Here is a 19,252-nt window from a genome sequence, read left to right as displayed (position 1 = left end):
AACTAAAACTAAAAGACCAAGACAAAGACCCTCCTGGCAATAGGCTTACCTGCTTGTGGGGAAGGTTCTGCGTGTTTAGACCCACTTAAAACACAGGGCAATGTATTTTACATGCTAGAGAAAGTATGAAACATCACAGGAATCCAGAAGAGGGAGACATTTCTCACAGAGATGAGCAGAGGGGGCTGCATGGAAGAGGGGTCGTGGCAGGCACATACTGAGGAGGGCGCGTTTCATGTGCAGGGATGGCGTGGCGGAGGGGACATGGCATGTGATGGTAACACTGCACTCCTGGGAGGGGAGGAAAGGGAATCTGAGAGGCATGGTGTCTTGAATTGCAAAGGAAGAGGCCATTTCAGGAAGGAGGTCAGTGTTTCCAGGGGCCTCATGCTGCTGAGAGGAGGAGGAGGTGAACCACTGTGTCCTGACAAACAGCCTCCAGCCGGCAGGCACCGGGTCCTGCAGCGGCCCCGCCGGGGCTGTGACACCGCCCCGCCGTGCTCTCAGTGGTGGAACAGTATTCGAGCTCCCCAAGGCCGTGGTGCCTGTAAGTCCTGCTCATTGTTCTGTGGACAAATGCTGCTTCTCCAGAAGCTCAGAGGTGACACAGTGGGAGATCTGACATCCCGGACAGTCTTCCCTTTCTTCCCACGACGCGTGCTTCCACCGGCCGACTTTCCGACAGTGGATCTGGTGCTTGGGCATCTGCCCTGCTTGTCCCTCATGAATTATTCCCATTGTCCTCCCGAAGTCCCCCCACCCGCCCACAGCCACGGCGGAGGGAGTCTCCCCACGAAGGAGGCTGGGTCCGTGCGTTTAGTAAACCGCGGCCAGGGCAAGCGCGTCTTGAGCGTGTTGTCGAGTGGGAGGGTCTGCAACCGAGCTCCCAGCCGTTCCGCCGGGGGGACCCTGTTGGCTTCCTTCCCAAGTGTGAGCCTGGGCTGGCCCATGCGTCTCAGTGGGGTTGGTGGTTCCGCTGGGCAAAGCGCTTGAGGGAGAATCAAACCCCACAATAGGAGAGACTTTATTTGGTAAATCCAGCATTTTGACACCAATCATGGTCATTATAAGCGTGCAGAGAGCAATCATCTTTATCATTTTAATAAGCTCATCCACCGTTCCACAGAAGAAGGCACAGATGTGACTCAGAACGGCACGCGCATGTTACATAGCTTCTCTCAAGCGGTTTCCTTTGCTGCTGGGCGCTCACGGCCGGTTTCTAACCACAGTCAGGCACGAGGTGCATCTCACCTGTCTACTTCTGTGCATTTTCCACCTGGATGTGGGGTTTCTCTGGCGCCTCCAGGGGACGTTTAGCTGCATGGCTGTCGCGAAGTGCTACCACGTTCTGGCCTCTGGGTGCCTGCACTCAGGTGGTGGAGGGAACTGAAGGGTCTTGGGTGTCCAAGCTCTGTCTGTCTTCCTAACTGGGAGCCATCACTTACATTGCAGACCGGAGCAGGGGAGAGCTCTTGGTCCTTGTCCTGGACCGGCAGCGGCGCTCAGGTCAGCCCACACCCTCCAGGGGCAAGAGCATCTTTCCCCTGACGGGAGGGGGCTTCTCATCCCAGGGGACCCGCAGCAGGGGCCCCACCCTCCTGAGCGCACAGGGGCCGCACTTCTGCCTCCAGACAGAAGCTTCTCTCCTGCCCCTGCCGCTCGTTCCCTGGGAACAGTGTTGCACGTCCTTTCTCTCCCCTAAGGCAGAGCTCCGGCATCCTTTTTGGAGCTTAGGGGTCACTTTGCACCACCAAGCTCTATGTTGGAGGATTCTCCCTTGTCTGCAAGGATACAGGGAGGAAGAAGAGGCCAAGGACATCGGAGAAGGACAGATGGAAGGTGTGGCCAGTGTGGCTTTAGTTATTTGTAGGGATTTTTATAGGGTTAGAGGTTTTTCAAAAAGTGCCCTTGTGCTTCACTTGCTTTGGGGGCCCTGGTTCTTCAGGTCAAGTCCCTTTGAATCGCATCACTGCTGATCTAAAATATATTTGAAAAGTGTGAACATTGGAGAAGGAGGAGGCGGAGCCAGAAGCCCACACATGCAGACACAGGGACACAGATGACTCAGTTTGCTTCTTCACAGAGAAGATCATGACGCTGGTTGCTTTGCTGGCAGGTTAGCTGGTGCGGGGGAGCTGTGTTAATTAACGTCATAAGAATTGCAAAAGCATACAAACTTTGGAAGCACCCTGGTGCCCTGTGCTTCTTGATGCAGGAGCCAGCCTGGGTGTGCCAGGGTTTGTAAGAGTGAGGGAATGAGAGACAGCAGGCAGCAGGATGCAAAGGAAATGTGTGCAGAGCAAGACCAGCTCGAGGCTGAGTGAAGGAGTCTGGAGGCGCGTACCACCCTCGTAGTTAACCCGGTTCTCCTGACGAGATGTGGACGGGACACTTCGGATGCTTTGGACTGCAAGGGGTCGAACCCTAACTTAATAAACTTAGAATATGAGGGCATGAAAGAAGCCTGGAGGTAGGGTGTCTGCAGGCTTGGTAACGGTGTCTGGGACCCAGGGTCTCACAGCTGGCCTCCATCAGGCTTGAGTTGTGGGGTCTTCATTCCATAAGTGTGCGTGTGCTGGGGGGCCGCTGCATTTCCCCAGCCCTCACACCATGCCTGTGGTCCAAGGCAGGGGTGCGAGGGGCCGGAAGTGTGCACCTGCATCGTTTTGATGAGGGTGGGAGACCCAGCCCGTCTGCCATGCACGTGCTCAGCCGTCGCTGCCAAAGACCCAGGAAAGTGAAGAGCTGGCGTTTTTCGCCTCTGTTGTGGGAGGCAGGCTGTGCCAGCGGAAAAGAAAGGAGGGGAGAGAAAGAGGATTTTATAGTGCCTTCGGGAGCAATGGGCTTGCAGATGCAGATCTGCGTTTGTCAGGGGGCTTTCGCTCTCCACACCTGAGACGACCATGAGCGCTCTTGGTCTGCCAGCAACACGCCGACCTGCCCCCTCCCCGTGATGTGTTCAGGCTGTAAAGCTTCAGTTTTGCAGGACACCCCCCCGACAGATCATTCCCAGCCACAGGCCCTCCTGGATATGTCTGTGGTGCGTGCAGTGTAGACTGGATGCCTCCAGTGTACCCCTTCCAGGCAACAGAGTGTGACTGAGGGCTGGGGAGGTACGTCCCCCTGCCCTCCACCCTGCAGTTTGGCGATCTTGTGAGGTGCACTCGCCCTGCAAAGCTGGATGTGGTACCACATGTGTACAGGGCCCTGGAAACCAGTATGAAGCCCCGCTCGGGCCTGACAGACAGGGGGCAGTTCTACTGAGAAGCCGGGCAGAAGGCCCAGGGAGAAATTAGTCAGCTGTTGGGTGACACTGCCTAACCGCAGGCCTCCATCTGCCTCATCCTTCCCTTCCAGACCGGGGACTGGTCGTGTTTGCTCGCAACCCTCCGCTCTCCCTGAGCCGGGGCCGCTGCAGGGCCGCCTCCCGGAGGACCAGGGCGACCAGAGCGGTGGATGGGAGTCGGCCCTGCTCCTCACTCCTTCCCGGTGCATTTTTCATCATTAAAGGGGAAATGTCATTTTGGTGACAGGTATTAGCAGGATTGGTGTCAGGATTGAATCTTTCTTCCTCTGTCAGCCTGGCTTCACACAAGCCCAAGACAATGTTCCATTAAAAGGCCACTTCCACTTCCGAGTCCAGCAGCGAGCGGCAAGGGCAGGCTTTGGCCTTGATGGACGGGCTCGGTCAAGGCTGGAGCTGCGCCGCGGAGCACAGCTGGGGCCGGACGCTTCCAGCGCCGGGAGGGCCCGAGGGGTGTCTGGACAACCCAGGCCTCCTTCCTGCCTGAATTCTGCTGCGAGCCAAGTATGACAAAGAGGACACCTGCAGCTCTATTTGGCCACAAGTCTTTAGGGAAAGAAGATTTGCCACCATGAATGGTGTAGACGGTGATAAAAGTCCAAACCCTCCTCTGGGGAGGCTGACCCAGAAATGAAAAGTTCCGTTTCCTTCGGCACAAATGCAGGCCAAGCTCTCTGGGTGGTTTCCTCGGTGCAGACCTGCGCCTCGAGTGAGCTGGCGGGAGCGCCAAGTCCCACCTCGGGAGCACGCCTCCTCGGAGGTCCTACATAAACCCAGCTTTCAGAACTCATTTGGAGCTCAGCGTCCTCAAGCTGAAGTAACAACAGTTGTACCTGGGCTGTCTCTCTCAACCACTGAGATGCCCGTTCAATGTAGCGGGTGTTGGTTGAGCGCACACTCCGGGCCGCGCACGTTGGTCAGCCCTGGGGAGGAGCCGCAACGCACGAGGAGGGGTCCCTGTGTCCAGAGGGCCTCTGCTCTCCTCGGTGGGCTCGGACGAGCAGGCCGTCAGCTACGGTACAAAAAGCGCATGCACTGAGTTCAACATTTTAAAACACATCTCATCGAGGTGGGGATGTGTAGATCCTAAAGAGGTGTGAGTCTAACCCACGGGGCAGAGTGGCAGAGGGGCATCTGCAAAGCACTGTTTTATGGAGAAAGTGGAATTTTAACTGGTGCTTGGGGTCTGAGCGGGATTTAGGAACCTGTGGGTGGGAGGGGAGGGAAGGAGATACTGCAGATGGAAAGCGTGAGTGTTTGGCTTGGGATGTGCAGAGAGGCTGAGGGCGTGGACCCTGGGTGTGCAGCCTCCCTGGCCCCCCTGCACTGAATGGCGGGAGTGTCTCTGCAGTTGCACTGATAACCAGTCGCCCCAAGTGTCTGTCCTCCAGCATCACCCCCGCCCCCCTGCCCCGCTTTAGGTAGAGGCAGGGTTGGAGGCAGAGAGCTGAGCTGCAATTTAGTTAAAATAGTAGAGAAAAGAAACAAGGGGCGCCTTAGTGGTGGGAGTGGAGCCTAGGAAGGAGGCGAGATGGAGAGGACGCACCTCCACCGGTGCGATACGGGATGTCCATGGGGAGACTTAAAGAAAACACTGTGCAGGTGTCGTTGCTGTCTGAGTGGAATGTCATTACGTTCACTTCCGCAAAGGGAATCTGAAGCACTGAAAAGATGCAGTGACTTTTCCGAAGACATAGAACAGGTCAGGAGTTGCATTAGACACTGAATGCCGCTGACCTACATTCTCACTCTAATTACCAATGCAAAGGAGCATTACCTTGCGTGGAGCATTGTACGCAGAGAGCCAGAGCCAAGCCAGTACAGAGGTGGAGGCGCCTTCTGGAAGTAGCCACGTGCCACGTGCTCTACTTAGCACCCCACTGCTTTATGGAACGCCTGGGAAACTCTGGGATTCCGCACCAAGATCAGGGTTCTCCAATCCATCCGCTTCCGTGTTTGCTTCTGCCTCTAAATATTCATCAGTAACATTTAAGACAAAGGAGAGATAATTACAAGGAGAGGTTTTTCAAGACATTAAAGGTTAACAGGATTCTTGGCATTTGTGTCCTGTCAATTTCCATGTAATTATGCTCAGTTCCCAGAATTCAGGGGCAGTTGTGACTGGTAATGCTTAAAGATGATATCCCTGGAAAATTTATAAGATCGTTTTTCAAAACATTCAGGTTCAAACCCAGCACCTGGCTCATAGTCTGATGATTACTAATGTTCCTGGGTGAGAGTAGTAGTAAGTCCTGCGTTGGAGACTGGGATGAAGGTGGATTTTTCCGTGAGGATGTGGTGAGCTAGCTTTCCCAGGAGCGAAACGCGTATACTGGAAATACTTACATGACCCGACGTGTAAGCGTCTCCTGTTTTGGTCTGATAGATAACAAGCACACGGGGTGGGGCACTCCAGTTCCCTAGAACTCTGCAGCCTCTTGGAAGGAAGAAAGGGGTCTGCAGAGATGTCTGTGTGTGGAGACGTCCAACCAGATGGCCTCGTGGACGGACACTGAGATACTAGATTCTAGATGTCCATTCAGTCACCCTGCTCCCATCGATTCAGTGTTCAGTGTGTTTTGCCTTGTTCCGGGCTGAGAGAGAGCGATCATGAATAAAGCGCCGTCCCTCCCTCCTTCTGTTCTCTTGTGCCTTCACGCTTGACCTTTGTAACATGCATTCCACGTGAGATGCACTCACGACCCGTACAGTCATTTCCAGCGTGTGTCTCCACAGCGGACTGCAGCCTTGGGGGCTGGGAGGAGGCCAGGACAGTCCCTGCTGCCTTATGTCACCTGCCCGGGTACACACCTGCTGCATGGATGTGAGAAGGCGGCCCGCATCCCAGCTGGGCAGTCAGGAGCGCCTTGAGCCTGGATGTGGGAGAAAGAGTCCCAGGGCGCTTCTGGACTTGGGCTTGCCATCGGATCCCTGGGGCCCTGCGCGTGCTGTCCAGCTGTGTCTTCAGGGAATGGAAGTGGCTAATAGAGCTTCCCAGAGGAAGCTGTGGTTAGACTCTGTCTGGAGAGGCAAATGGTACGGGGCATAAGCTCTGAACACAGGTCTGTGTAGTTTCTATTGTGGGGGACTGTGGCTGTCACAGCTCTCCTCCACAAGAGTGAAAAAGCAAAGCCTCGCATGGAAAATGGATGGCTCCCCATCCTGCCTTCAAGGGTGGGCTGGCACCGGGAAGCCAGGAGATGGCGAAGAAAGACCATTGGACCAGGGGTGGAAAGGCACATGGAGTCATCCCACTCTTATGAGGAGCTGAGCCTTCGGAAGGAGGGAGTCCAGAGAGGTGAGGGAAGCGCCCCAGGCATGTCGGGAGGTACTGGCCGCGGGGTGGACTGGGGTCACAGCCATTGTTACGAGAGGCAGTGAGGACTCAGACACGGAAGGAATGGGCGAGTGAGCGGAGGACGGACAGAGGCAGTCAGACTAACTCTGCCTGACGGGCGCTTTGGCCCCGCTCGGGGTTCACACGAATTACACACCCATCCATGTTCTTGCAGCATTTCAAAAATGCCCTTACCCAGTGTACACAGATGTTCTGGCGTGGGCGAGTGTAAGGTGTGCGGGGGAGGCTACGTGTAATTCCATCATCCCCAGCGATGCGGACAATAGGATTACCGCGTAGATGGGAACCTGACATTAGGGAGGTCACAGCAGGTCACGTCAGTTCAGACGCCCTCCTTACCTGTCTGGGACAGTGGCGATTTTGCATGGAAATCATACTTCAAAGGTTAGAGATATACATCAGACACCCCTAACCTAATAAACCGGTACAGGTCCGCCACCCATTAATTTATCCACATCTCCATCTATCCTATTTAGCTATTATTTTGGCCTGTCTAACCTTTTATATGGACGTGCTTGTTTTCATCCTTAAACTGCCATCTTTCAATTTCTTGGCATTCTTTTGATTTCTGGCCAGCACTTGGTCATAAGTGTGTGTAGATCTTATCCTTCCATGTCATGAATACCAAACGTCTTCATCTTCCTAATGGTCCTTCGTTTGGGAGTCCCCAGCCTGCCGGAAAATAATTTTTAATTTTTGAATTTTCCCCAGCTGTACTATTCACTTAAATTCAACAAATATTTATCAGAAACGTATGATACGGCATTGTGCGAGGCTTCAGGAATAGAAGAGACAGAATTTAAACTCTTACAAGTATTATTCATGTCAGACGTCCCAACGCAGTGGGCATTCCCCCAGGCTGAACAGGAAAGTCATGGTCTTTACGAGGAAGTCAGAACTTCAAAGGATGGTTAGACCTGAGCCTGAAAACGATGGGACACTATTCTTGACAGAATCGCAGCATATGCAAAGGCCCTGTGTTGAGAAACAGGAACCTTGAGGGATTAAAATCATCATAAAGTCAAAAGTGGTGTGGCTCAATAAAGGAAGACAGGACAGGAGGAACGGACAGAGCCTCAGAAAGCACTTAAAGGGTTTGGGACTCTATTCAAATTGCTGCGTGGAGCCAGTAAAGACTGAGTCAGGAGAGGAGTGACATGGCTCAGATTTTCAGGAAACCTTATTTCACTGTGGAGTTTGAAACAGATCTGGCAAGAACAGAGGGAGGACATCCCTGGAAGGGGGTCTCATGATCCAAAGAAGAGAAGGAGACGGCGCGGCGGCCAGGCCAGGGGGAGGGGCTGAGGCCCGGGGAGGCGGCCGCACGCGTCAGGCTGTGGATGGAGAACTCAGAGTGGGGAGGACTGGCCGGAACCGTGCGGGAGGGGCCGGTGGTGACTGCAGCCTGAGTCGTGACTCAGAACTGGGCACGTGAAGTTCCTGATTCTTCCTGAGCTGCCGTGACAACTATCATGAGTAACATTTGAAGAATTGATACACAGTCATCTTGAGTAAAGGAAACATTTCTTGGTTTCTATTTTTCCAATATTCTTCAAATAGCTTTCATCAAATATTAGGCCCAGCATTTATTTTGGCACAAAGTCCTGAGAGCTGCCGACAACAATCTGTACTATCATCGTCCCGAGGGGATCGTAAGGACCGCGGCTTGGGGGCCAGCCGTCATGACTGTTTCCAGCGTTGTTTTCCTGGGTTGTTAAGAAAAGAAAATAGATGCTGGCGGCCAGTGTGGAGCCTGTACCACACATCAGGCCCATCACTGGGTACTTTATGTGCCATCTCATTTAGCCCACACAGGAACTGTATGGGGCAGGCGATACTCCTATTTAACACAGGAGAAAACGGGCTCTGAGGGGCAAGGAAATCACCCAAGGGCAAGCTGGCAACTTGTGGGGCTTAGGCTGAAAGTCAGAGCCATGAAGCCTGACCTCCTCCTCGGCCCTCCTGCCCCGTCGCCCAGCCTCCAGCGTCAAATAGCACGCTTTGCATGGTCTTTCCTCAAATGTGCGCCTCTGCACGCGCCCACGCCTCTGCACGCTCGCGTAGCTCTGTGGATTATTTGCAGCTCCTCCATGTCAACGGAAGATTTAATTACTCAAGGGACCTTAATGTCTTCTGCAAACTTGGGAGCGTTCTTTATGAATTCCCTTTGACACATCATTGACAGAAATATTACATTTGGTTTATCCCAGCAACTCTCCCCTGGGGAATCTGGTACTAATGCTTCTCCGTATAGAAACATGCCAATCTCTCCTTGATCTGTGTTTTAGCTTGAAGCTAATTCTCTACTTTGGGGGGAAAAAAAGTTTGTCTCCTCGTTACCCATTTCCTTTTAAAGCATCTTTGGTCCTGACCCCTGGTGGACACCGCTGTGAAAGCTTCGGTGGGTCATTTTCCTGCGTCGCCCCTTAGTCACACGTCCGCGCACAACGTTGTGCCTGCTCTCCCTCCCCCGGTTCAGAGCTACCCAGTCCTCACCCAAGTTCACTGTCCCAGGCCACTCCCAAGATGCCTGTGGCTCTCCGCTAACCTGGATGAACAAAGTGTAGACAAGGCTCAGGGAACTCCCTGCCACGTCGGCTCCCGGGTTGGCAGGGATGGGACGTCCTGCCCGCAGCCTCGGGGGCTTTGTGGGAAAGACCCTGAGCTGCCAAAGGCGAGGCCAAAAAGACAGACAGGCGCGAGCCGGGGAGTGCAGAAGCCTGCAGAAGCATGTTCAATTATTTCTTCAATTTCTAAGATCCAGTAAAACAAAGAATAGAGACACTTTGAATACGGAGGAGGATTTGTTTTCTGACTGAAGACACGGCACGGATTTGTGTAGTGTCTTTAGTCTAACTTGACGGTGATTGAAGTAAAGGAGAGAAAAGCAAGTGGGGTAGCTGGTGTGTGAGATCAGTCAGAAACACGGGGATGTGTGGGCCCCGCAGGCGGTGCAGACGGGAAGCCCTCTGCAAGCAGACAGCTGAGGGGAGGTCTGGTCCTCTTAAAAATGGGCGGGGTGCCTTCCCATCTGCCCGCCCGCCCCATCTCTGCCCGCTGCTCCTCCCGCCCAAGTCCATCGCGTACCCACCCCCCCACCCCTCTCCAGGCCCTGCAAGGCAGGCAGTGAACGCTCACAAGTCTAGCTCAGGGACCTACACCTTTAGAAACCTCAGGGTGAGTTATTTCAGTCTCCACCACTTCCCACTTCTTGAGGAAAGTCACCTCGGCTTGAACACTAACCCATCAGATTAGCTGTTTACCTTCAATGTGTACGTTTCACTAGTAGACTGATTTGATGAAACCAATGAGCATGTGTGTGTGTGCTGCAGAAATGTCGTCAACGTGTTAAAAATCATAGCAAAATAACATCCCAGAGGTTCAGCTGGAGCTACATTTATCATAAAAAATACTGATTGATTTCAGGGGTGGCAAAGCTCAGTTTTACCCAGTTACACTCTCACTGCCCCTTCCAAAGCAGCATGACTCAGGGATGAATTCACAGCTTAGTCCTTTACGTACAACTGCCATTACAAAATGTTCTTTGCGACACACAGAATTTGCTACGTATCCTGAACGGCTTATGCTAAGAAACTCAGGAGAGACTCAGACCAAAAAAAAAAAAAAAAAAAAAACAAAGCTAAAAACAAACCCAGAATGAGTCTAAGGAAAAAAAAGTACCAAGCAGGAAAGAAAGAGAGAGAGAAATTCAAAATAAAAAAGGGAAAAAAAGTACCAAACAGGAAAGAAAGAGAGACAGAAATTCAAAATAAAAAAGGGAAAAAAAGTACCAAAGAGAAAGAAAGAGAGACAGAAATTCAAAATAAAAAAGGGAAAAAAAGTACCAAACAGGAAAGAAAGAGAGAGAGAAATTCAAAATAAAAAAGGGAAAAAAAGTACCAAAGAGAAAGAAAGAGAGAGAGAAATTCAAAATAAAAAAGGAAAAAAAAGTACCAAAGAGAAAGAAAGAGAGACAGAAATTCAAAATAAAAAAGGGAAAAAAAGTACCAAAGAGAAAGAAAGAGAGACAGAAATTCAAAATAAAAAAGGGAAAAAAAGTACCAAAGAGAAAGAAAGAGAGACAGAAATTCAAAATAAAAAAGGGAAAAAAAGTACCAAAGAGAAAGAAAGAGAGACAGAAATTCAAAATAAAAAAGGGAAAAAAAGTACCAAAGAGAAAGAAAGAGAGACAGAAATTCAAAATAAAAAAGGGAAAAAAAGTACCAAAGAGAAAGAAAGAGAGACAGAAATTCAAAATAAAAAAGGGAAAAAAAGTACCAAAGAGAAAGAAAGAGAGACAGAAATTCAAAATAAAAAAGGGAAAAAAAGTACCAAAGAGAAAGAAAGAGAGAGAGAAATTCAAAATAAAAAAGGGAAAAAAGTACCAAAGAGAAAGAAAGAGAGACAGAAATTCAAAATAAAAAAGAAGAGGCCGGAGAGAGAGATGTCTGGAACACACAATAAATAAAGCCCTTACTGAAGAGCGGGGACGAAGAGGCCCCAGAAGGTCCAAAGACACAGGGTATAAAACTTGTTAGTCCCGTTGACCTCGGAAGCCCTTCCAACCATGATATTCTAACAGTCTAGTCTTAAAAGGATGGCTTAAATACGCTCTTTATGGCCAGAAGCCTGGCGCAGATGATGGTCCGAACTGCCGTGTCCCAGCTAGGCGTTGGGGGAAGATTCCCAGACGGGCCATTAATTTAGATTTAATAGGACAGTTACTGTAAGTTTAAATAAATGCCAGTTAAATATTAACAGCCTATTTATTGAAGATTAACACTGCTGGTTGCGTTGTGGAATTTTCTTTTCCTTAAAGAAACCCTTTATCGGAAGACTTTTAATCACCTTGGCGCCTCCATCGCCTGCCTTAGATGCAGGGCAGCTCGTTAATTACTTTGTACCGCAGTTTTCTGAGTTTTGACGTGGACACCTTGGTGGGTGAGGACGGTGGACGGCTGGGATGAGGAGCGAGATTTCTCGATAGGAAATCTCATGAGCTAAGAAGAGTGTTGAGAAGCGTGCAAACTGCATGCTGTGAGAGTTGGAAGGGGACTTGGAGGTCACTTGACTCACACGCCTCGCTTTGAAGGGAAGCAGAAGTGACCCAGGCAACGCCAGGGAGCCAGTAAGTGACCGACTGGGGGCCAAATGCAGCGCCCTGGTCCCCCCCGCCCCAGGCTATCGTCTTGCTCTCAAATAGTGCTTCTAGCTCTCAAAAGTGCATTGGCCCATTTGGATGCGTCAGGCACTGGATTTTCCCAAAGACCCACGTATCGTGGAGAGGTTGGTTCTCTTGAAAAGAAAGAAGCTAAGAAATCAAAAAGAGCAAGTGACTTATTTAAGGAGACACAATGACGGCCTGAATTAAGACTTGGATCCAGATTCTCCGGTTCACAAAATATTTACAAAATGCCACCTCCGATCAAAAGTACCGTTGAACCCATGCGTACAAATGGAGTGTACTGAGCAAGTCCTTATCTCATTGAAATTCACCTCTGCTGCTGCCGCTTCTGGCTGAGGAGAAATGCAGAAAATGCATGAAACAAAGGTTCAAGTGAGACGTGAGTGAAAGGCGTGCGGAGGAGACGGAAGGCTGGGCCCTCCGATGGGGGCTTCGGGGTTTAAGCTCCAAGTTTGGGGGCGGGTGAGATGGCCATTCAAAGGGCTCCTTCTAGGTAAGAAGCCGCGAGAAAGTCTGGTGGGGCTGCGTCCTGCAGACATCAGAACGGGTGTATCTGTGCGGGCGGGCGGGTGGGCGTGTGCGGGTAGCCCTGCTCCCGTGCCCGAGGCCACCGGCTAATCCTGCAGGGCGGCCGTGGGCTGTCCCACGCAGGCCCTGGGAGGTGAGGCAGGCTCTGCGGATCAGTGTCCAGTGTCTTGTGTCAGTCTGGACCCGGCCCGGGGCAGGGGGCTTTGGCCCACAGGAGCCCACGGGAGCCAAGACGGGCCAAAGCCCCATGAAAGGGACACAGGTGCTACTTAGCCTGGGCGGGGCGGCCCGTCTTGCTCTCAGGCCACTTCCCCTTTTCGGGTCCACGTGGGAGCAGGGCAGATCCGCGTTCCCAGGAAGCCCCGTCCTCCTTCTCAAGCGCAGGCTGGTTCCCGCGGGCCTGTGTCTGCGTTTTTCAAGACACTGGGGTGGGAACCGGAGGGTCCCCCTCTTCCTGCCCTGGTTTGAAGGCTAAGCTACTCCCGTTTCCGCCCACATCTCAGCGGGAAGTGTCTGCCCCGTCCCTGGGACGACACCCTCGGGCTGTGCACAGGGCTGGTGCCCTCGGGCTGCTCCCGGGTTCCGGGAGCAGATACCACGCCCGGACCCTCTGGAGGAGGGAGGCCCACGCACCGGCCTCCCCTCCAGGCCCCACGCTCGGCCCCTGCGGAGGAGCAGGCCCTGTGCTGAAGGCTGTCCATCCGGGCTCTCCCTGCAGCCCCGCACCAGCCCGCTCTGGTCCGTACCGTTCTCACCACTGGCTCACAGGCGAGGTCACCCCACAGGGTCGCACGGCTGGTGATGGAGGAGACGATGCTCCCCTTCGGGTCTGTCTGACTCCAAAGCCCCCAGTCATTCTTAAACAGTAAATATGCACTGAAGGAATCAATGAATGCGTGAACACAGGACGCGGAAGCAGTCAGGGTTTTCAGTCGGCAGAGCACTTCAGACGTACCCAGCCCAGGCTTACATGAGCGCAGTCTGTGAGTATAAAGCGCAGCCTGCCCAGGCTCCTTCCGGTCGGTCTTGGGTTGTGGAGCATTCTGTCCAGCCTGCAACCAGATTCCCGCCCAGCCGCCTGCGCATTCATCTCTTCTCACTGTTAGGCCCCAGTTTAAAGCCGTTTCCTCAGGGAAACGTCTCGTGGTCTCCCAGATTCCACAAGAGACTTCTACCGTGTGCGTCCTTCCATCCCCCACCCCCCGTGCTCGCCGCCCTTGTGTCTGCCGTCCGGTCAAGTTCTTGCCTTAACGTCTGTGTCCTCTGCTAGGGCTGGACGCTCGCCGATTTGTTTCTGTCTCTCTCGCACACAACACAAACCCACCACCTAGCGCATCTCTGGCACTTCGTGTGCACTGAATAAAAACATCCTTGTCAGGAGCGTGAATTTCTTCCCTACGTTTAAAAATCCTTGCGAGCCCCCCTCCCCCTCCGGTGCCACTTTAAATGGAGCTCAGGAAACCACGGTCAGTGCCTGGAAATCTGAACCCGCATCATGGGATCAGCTTCCCACGGGAGAGACACGTCCCAGCTCTCTTTTCTCAGCAGAGAGAGTGCGCTGGGGACCCCCAGGGAGCGTGGGGCTGAGCTCATTCCAGCTTGAACTTTCGTGGACGGAAATGAGAGAACAACTGATCAACCCAACAGCCCTGGACTGTGAGCAAACTGAGGGCAGGGAGATGTCTTTCGTCCTCGTGTCTCTGACGCCCAGCACAGCTCCTGGCCTGCAGGAGGCGCTCAGAGTCTACTTGTTGAGGTTTGCTGACTACACGGAGTTCCCCTGACGAACCGGACGCCCAGAGGTACCCACACTGGGCAGTAACGCTTGCGTTTCCGTGGTTCTCCCATGTGCCAAAGACGCAGCAAAGGAGATCTACGACTTTGCCCTTCAGCAGGGCCCTCACCCGACAGGGAGAGCGGAGCGGACACTGGAGCCAGAGCCAGCCGTCCTGAGTTCCCGTCCTGACTTGCCAGTTGTTACCCTTATGTCCTGTGATGCACGCGTCCTCCCCCTGGGCTCACACCCCCGCTTGTGAGATGAGTGGTTTACGTTCAGTGCCTTTCCAGGCTCCTTCTGGCCACTTCACTCTGGGGTTCTGTGAATCCAGGGTCTTCTTAGAACCCACAGCCTAGGTAAGGAGAGATTCCTCCCGGGGACCTCTGGCTCCGGCGGTGCTCCCCTCTGGGGCACCCGCTCTGGCTTTGGTGATAGTTTGACTTTGGACATTTGTGCTGCTTCGCTTTACTTTTCTGTCCGATGATTCCACTGACCACTTCTCCACTTTTTGTACCCAACAGAGCTTCACGCCTTTCAGAGTCTATGGGCAGCCTGACCCCGGCCACTCCCCCCATCCTCCGCCTCCTCCACTGTCCCTGTTCCTGGCCGCTTTGCTCTCCCCGGACATTTCTTCCCCGTCTCCAGGTTGCTCTTTGGCTCTTCCCACTGGGACCCTAACATGCTAGACAGCAGCCCCGGTGAACAGTGGCTGCATTTGGATCCTATACTCCTCTAAGGGGAGAAAGCAGCACGCGTTTTCCCAGAGTCCAGCCCTGCCTACTCCCCGAGCCACCTCCTTAGCCAGACGGACACCGCCTGTTCGATTCCCCCTCCCGCCGCCTGTGTGGTGCCAGGCCGCCCTCACTGCCCTGCGCGTCGCAGCCTCTCGCCCGCCTCTCGCCCGCGCGCCTATGTGGAGTCTCCACCAGGAGAGGGGGCCTGTCGCCTTGTCAGGGAAGGAGAAGCCGCCCTGGCATTTCTTCAGCGAGGGCCCTTCTTTGGGTCCGTGTGTGTGGAATGTGCACTGCTCTCTTGCTGGGCCCCCGCTTGCTGCAGGGAACACAGAGTCAAACACAAACAACAGCTGAGCTCACTTTCCCGGAGAGTCTCCCCCCTTCCAAGCCTGCTTCAGCGCGGAGACGCCGCGGCTGCCAGGAGCCTACGACGGCCCGCGTCCTCACCTGCCCGCCAGCGCTCCGGGTCTGCCCGGCACGCTCCTGCGCTCCCCCTCCTTCGCAGTCATGGGATTATTAAGGGGGATATGATTGCGTTCCTCTGTTCAGACAGGGTGTGTGTGAGTGTGTGTGCCTGTGTGTGTGCGTGCCTGTGTGCGTGCCTGTGTGTGTACGTGTGTGTGCCTGTGTGTGTGTGCATGCCTGCGTGTGTGTGCCTGTGTGTGTGTATGTGCCTGTGTGTGTACGTGTGTGTGCCTGTGTGTGTACGTGTGTGCGCGCCATGAGCTTGAAAGGCATTGTCCTGTAGATGTTTCTATAACCTGAAGCAGTTACAGCTGTCAGCACAGAGACAAGCTGTGACAAGCTGATCTGTGTGTGCAGTGCACGTGCACGCGGGAGGGAGGGGCGGCGGGAGGGCGGCGGGGGACGCGGAGGTGGGCGCTCGTAAGGGGTCTGCTTTCCAGGGGGTAGAAAGGGAGTTGCTTCTATAAAGGACGCAAATAATGAAATTGCTCTGACTGCCATGCCATTCTCATGAACTCAGATATGCTGGGAAAAATTAAAATAAATCCAGCAGTTCCTATGAAGCGAGGGGCAGGATGTAAGATCAGCCACTCAGTGTTGTTTACATTTCGGGATTAGGGGGTGAGAAGGGAGTTGACATATGATTTTGATCTTTATCTATTCAAACCACTTCAATAATGAGTTTCGGTAAAATGGATTCTGCCCTGTTACTTGTGCGGGCATCCCTGGCCTCTCACCGCTTTCTCAACTTCCGTTTTTGAACGGAGTTTGGATTCCCTGGGCCCACAGAGCAGCTATGCGGCCACCAGGGGCTTTTCTTTGTCCGCCCTGAGCGTTACCTGCTCTCTGCTGGGTCTTCTGCCGGCCAGGCTGGGAGGCTGCCGCTCGCCACTCCGCCTTCCCTGGCCGGGGGCAAAGATGGTTTGCCTGTCTGAGATCAACCGCACGCAGACCGGTAAGAACCGAACACCTTGCAGAGCCTGCGAGGAGAGTTATTTTTCTGCCTGGCTATAGTAATGAAGTGGTGGCCGGCAAAACGTATTAATAAACCATCTTCCACCTTAAATGGATTTCTAAGTATTTTGCTGTAGAGTTAATCATGTATGTGGGCCCCTGGGGAAGGCCTGTTGTTGTCATTACCCACGTTCCTAGATGTGAAAACTAATGCGTATTCGTACCTGCCTGGGAATTAGAAGCAAGAGCCAGGGTGAGAATTCATCACGAAGGGACCCGTCCCTCCATTCTCAAGCCTGTAGGGAAATGGCTCCAAAGCCCAGAGTGAGTCCCTCTTGCCTCTTCACTGCTGACATTTCTTTCCCCTTGAGGGGGTAGGCTGTGTTTATGAAGAGGAGTTGGGGGGGAGCGGGAGGGGTGGTTCAAAACAGGTGGATGGAAGATGAGAGGTAACCCCTTGGCTTCTGCAGAAGGAGAACCCCAAATTCGGCAGACAAAGTCAGCGATCCTGATCTCAGGCCCGGTGTTTGCTGTCACAGAACATCGTAGCTGGTGAGATCCGCAGGTTCCCATTGCAAAGTGAAGCTAAAGCAGGGACACGTGAGAAAGGACTCGTGCTGAGATAGGCTCCTTCTCCTCCTTTTCTCTCCAAAGGATGAACAAAGCCTCCTGCTCTCTGTAGACATATATATATTTTTTCCTGATAGTAAAGTCATTCTTTGTGGCCATAAGTTGACAATTGACTTTTTTGGTGCTATCTATCAAGTGGTCCCTACTGGCCAAAACGAGCAGGTGGGTTTCCCTGCGAGTTTAATATCAGAAAAGTCACCAGAGGAGACGAGGGGGAAATGGGTGCAGTGATGGATTAGGAGATCCACCGTGTAAGCTGCTTGACTTTCCATGGCCAATCACTTTCTGGTCAGTTGTTAAAACAGGGAGGGGGCGTGATGACTGAAACGCCGTCATCACTCAGACGCGTGTGATCTCCACCTAAGTGGGGCGACCCCTTGAAAGGTGCATGGACTTCTGTGGCACCGAGACCCTTACAGTATCAGTGATTCCATTAGAATGATTCAGCTCTTTGGTGTTGGCTGGATGGCTTTTGGGGAGAACATTTTTGTTGTTGTTGTCATTTAACAGCTGTTTAAAAACCAAAAAAAAAAGCTTCCTGGTTGGATTTGGTAGAGCGTCTAGGCGGAAAACAAAGCCACTGCTGCCTCCTCTCTCTCCCCTGGGAGAATCTGGGTCAGTGCAGGGAGCTCAGACTGGAGTCCCCAAGAAGAGAGTGTGCTGGTGTCAGCGTGCTGGGTGGGCTGTGCGGCTCTCGGCTTCATTCAGGAGCCGAGCCCAGGAGGGAAGGAACTGCATCCCATCGGAGCTGAAGTCAAAGGAAATATACAACTGTAGGCACAGAGGGACCCACAGCAGCCAGAGAGGGGGAGTGACAGGAGCTGAGGCCCATGCAGCTTTTCCCTGGGTTTCAAGAATTTGGAAAGCACACCTCTTAGAAGGAGATCAGCTCTGTAAGAGTGAAGCCCAGGAGACCTGGGAGTATCGATAAAGCCAGGGGCTCACAGTCATTCATCTGAGTGAGCACTTTGCAGGGCTAGCATCTTTTAATGTCGACAAAACAAGAATAAAGAATGTAAGTCGGTGTCGGAACTTGACCAAAATTTTGATGTGGTTTTGCCAGTTTCGCACACTAAAAGGCTTCTGGGATCTTGCATTTGTTTTATATATGGAAGATCTCTATTTAGAGGTGTTTAATGCAGCTTTTGGGGCTGGGGGGCTGACAGTTGAATAAAAATGAGATTATTCTAAAACATCCTCCCAACACTTTAAATTTACTCTAACTGCTAATGAATTAATCTGATAAATTTAAAGGTGCACGCATGCATTCTGCAGGGTTTTCCTTTTCTAGTTAATTAGTTTGTGACCCTTATTAAGATGTCTTGGGCTTATTAAGACTGCGTGGTAACTTTGCCTTTCTCCTGAATTTGGGAGTGATGGCTCTTCAAGGGGGAAATGGTTAAACTCCTCGCCTGGGCTCGTGCGCGGCCGCGGCGCGGCGCGGCGGGGGTTAAGGTGGGCGCCCGCGCCCCGCGCCCGCCGCCCGCCGCCCGCCGGGATGCGCGCAGCCCGCCCGCTCGCTCGGCGCCGGCACCGCGGAGAGCGGCGGTCAGTGATGGAGCCGCTGCCATGACAACCCCGGCGGTCGGGGCCCGCGCGCGTCGGGGCTGCTCCCGGGAGGCCGGCGGCGCGGAGGCCGGGGGCGGCCGCTGAGCGTGGCGTCCGCGCGGCTCCGGGGCCGGCAGCGCCTCGCCTTCCCCAGCGCGCGAGCGAGAGCGAGCGAGCCAGGGGCGGCCGCCGTGCGCTCCCGCCTCGGCCGCCGGCGCCGCCGCGGAGACCGCCCCGCCGAGACCGGCCGCATCGCGGCGGCTGCAGCGCGCGTCTGGGCTCGGACGAAGTTGACCGAGGCGGCTGCCGCAGCATCCCCGGTCCGGATCGCGCGAAGCCCGGCGTCGCCTCGCCTCCCGGCTCACCCCTGCGCCTCCTGCGTGCTCCACTTTCCAGCTCCGCTATTGTTGCAGACTGTCTTCTGCTGGCCATCCTTCCACCGAAACTTACAAAGAAAGTGTCGGATTTGCCCTTGCTGGAGCTGAGGGATTCAGACCACCTCTGCGCAGCCGGATCTCACCCACCCCCGTCCCCTTCTGGTACCAAAGTGCTCACTGCTCTCCGAAGTGCCATGCCTGAACTGTTACGGGGAAGAAGGGGCTCCTGAGCCGTGCCGCACCTCGGCACCTGTCTTGCGCTTCCCCTCTCTCGGCCACCTCCCCTGGCCGAAGCAGCACCGAGGGAGCCCCCTTTGGATGCCCTCCGTGGAGACTGCTTCTCCGAGGCCAGAGCGCTGAGGCTGGATTTGGGGAGGAATAGGAGACTTGGA

The 19,252-nt window shown here is 53.7% G+C and overlaps 1 protein-coding gene across 2 annotated transcripts in view; it reads left to right on the top strand.

Annotated features, from left to right (window-relative positions):
* NTM (neurotrimin) overlaps positions 1–19,252 on the top strand; it is an 820,981-nt gene that overhangs the window by 447,935 nt on the left and 353,794 nt on the right. The window lies entirely within an intron of this gene.

This window comes from Vicugna pacos, chromosome 33 (genome assembly GCF_048564905.1).
Source record: "Vicugna pacos chromosome 33, VicPac4, whole genome shotgun sequence".
In the NCBI taxonomy this organism is placed as follows: domain Eukaryota; kingdom Metazoa; phylum Chordata; class Mammalia; order Artiodactyla; family Camelidae; genus Vicugna; species Vicugna pacos.
This window is presented reverse-complemented; position numbering and strand designations above follow the sequence as displayed.